At 47.3% G+C, this 2,531-nt stretch overlaps 1 pseudogene; it reads right to left on the reverse strand.

Moving 5' to 3' along the window:
- Positions 1 to 921: 921 nt before the first annotated feature.
- On the reverse strand, positions 922 to 1,949 carry LOC129150212 (eukaryotic translation initiation factor 4E type 2-like; annotated as a pseudogene).
- Positions 1,950 to 2,531: the final 582 nt, after the last annotated feature.

Consider the following 2,531-nt stretch of genomic DNA (forward strand, 5'->3'; position numbering starts at 1 on the left):
ACAGAAACAGGCCTGACACACAGGCTCTGCTCATCTGGGAAAATGATTTCCGTCATTGCCCTCAGCTCCAAACCCTGCGCATGGAACTTATTTTATAATCTAGCTCCTGATCAAACTGGGTTCTGCTCCAGTTTAATTGATGAAGGCAGCCTTTCGAAGCAGCCTTGGTGGAACCAGTGTGGTCCACAGGATGGAATCCTAAGTGCAGCAGGGCCTAGGAAGGAAAGAGAGTGCCGCAGGAGGGAAGACGAGAGCATACACAGGAGATGACACATAATCTGTAAAGCATTTTCAAAAGTGATGGGCTTAGGGGAAGAGAGGAGAGAAATAAACAAAATGTCCCAATAATTGAATGGCAGAGCTAGAAGAGCGCATTTACAGCCAAAAATGCTCCTACAAAAAAGCTCTTCCTGGGTGCACAGACCTGCATGATAATGGTAACTCTCAGGCAACAGCGCTGGCTTGTGCACATGGTCCTGGTGCCTTTCGCACAGCGTGAAAAGAGCACAGCAGAATGCCCAGGAGGCATCTGGACAGCTCATAGCAAACAAAAGGCTGAACGCTCCTTCACAGAACCCCATTAAAACAGAGTTTATCTATTACAAAGTCACATTTTCACAGAACCCCATTAAAACAGAGTTTATCTATTACAAAGTCACATTTTCACAGAACCCCATTAAAACAGAGTTTATCTATTACAAAGTCACATTTTCCATTTGTCTGCTTTATGAAGTCAGCAACGCTGGAGGGTGTCTAGCAGAATCCCTCCTCTAGGATGAGGACAAAAGGGGAGCATGCAGCTCAGGGATGTCCCTTCAGGGAGCAGAGGGAAGGACTGGCTGGAGCCCTCCCACCCATTTGGACACCACACACACACACACACACACACACACACACACGGCCAGCTTTGGATCTTAGTTGCTAGGTTGCTGCCAATCTTACTCCATCTTGAAATAATGTTCCCCTGAAACCTCCTAAAACCTCCTGAAATACAGGCTCACAGATCTCCCCAACCATGAACTGTTCCCCCAACATGACCAGGATGACATCCTCCCAGCAACAGGATGTCAATCCCTCACGCAACCAAACAATCCACTTGCCACCATTTTCATTTGCTAACTAGAGGCCCAGTGCACGAAATTCGTGCACTCAGGGGGGGTCTCTCAGCCTGGATTGTGAGGGGTCCCTCGCAGGCCAGGCCGAGGGACCCCACCGGTGCACAATTGGGGCTGGGGAGGGATGCAGGAAGTTGGCCAGCCCAGGAGGGACTGCGGGAGGGCTCCAGGGCATGTCTGGCCTGTCTCGCTCAGTCTTGGTCAACTGGACTCCAGCAGCAAGCTAACCTACCGGTCGGAGCATCTGCCCCCTAGTGGTCAGTGCATGTCATAGCGACTGGTTGACAGGTCGACTGTCTGCCCCTGGTGGTCAGTGTGCATCATAGTGAGCAGTTGAGTGGCCTTAGCATATCATTAGCATATTATGCTTTGATTGGTTGAATGGCCAACAGGACAACTGGACACTTAGCATATTAGGCTTTTATTATATAGGATTCCCTCCCACATGGGTTTAATTCTCTCTTTGAAGAGATAGAAGTCACTATCAGATTCTAGGGAGGTACTATGTGGCTGTAAAACCTCCAGAAATGCTCCAGAGAGGCCAAGGTGCCAATCTGTGTGACATTCTGCTCACAGCTCTGTGAGCTGGTGGGACAATCAGGGGTTTCCCTGGAGTACCAACACGAGCGGTTGTACTGCAGGGGACGTTCTGCTGTTCCAGGGACAATAGTCTTCCTCTTGCTGGTGCTCTGATGTGTCTTCTTCCATTTTTTCCTTCTCACCATCTTTTTATATGTTGTTTTCTTCATTCTGATCATGGTCCCCACTGTCATCATATTTCAAGGACTTGAACTTGTTCATCTTCTTGCTGCTGCTGTCACCATTGCCCACAGAGTGAATCTATCTTTTTTTTTTTCCATTTAAATTCTTTATTGTTGAAAGTATTACATATGTCTCCCTTTTCCCCCCATTGACCTCTCCCCAGCCGCTCCCACCCCCAATCTATCATTTCATACATGATAATATCCAGGGCTGGCTTCACGGGTGTGTGAACTGGACACAGGGCCCTGGGCTTAGAAGGACCTCTGTTGTCACCTTGAAAGTCTTAATAAGTTTTTGAATGAAAGAACTCACTCTGTCATTTTTCATTGACCCCACAAATTATGTAGCCCAGACCTGAAAATATTTCAAATAGCTTTATGTCAAGCCTCCCTAATCCTTTAGACATTCTTTTTATCTGACCTGGTTTGGGGTCTTTTAAAAAAATATATTTTTATTGATTTCAGAGAAGAAGGGAGAGGAAAAGATAGAAACATCAATGATGAGAAAGCATCATTGATCAGCTGCCTCCTGCATGCCCCCTTCTGAGGACCAAGCCTGCAAACCCAGGCAAGTGCCCTGATGGGGAATTGAACCATGACTTCCTGGTTCATAGATCAATGCTCAACCACTGAGCCATACTGGCTGGGCTGATTT

Source organism: Eptesicus fuscus, chromosome 9 (genome assembly GCF_027574615.1).
Source record: "Eptesicus fuscus isolate TK198812 chromosome 9, DD_ASM_mEF_20220401, whole genome shotgun sequence".
Lineage (NCBI taxonomy): Eukaryota > Metazoa > Chordata > Mammalia > Chiroptera > Vespertilionidae > Eptesicus > Eptesicus fuscus.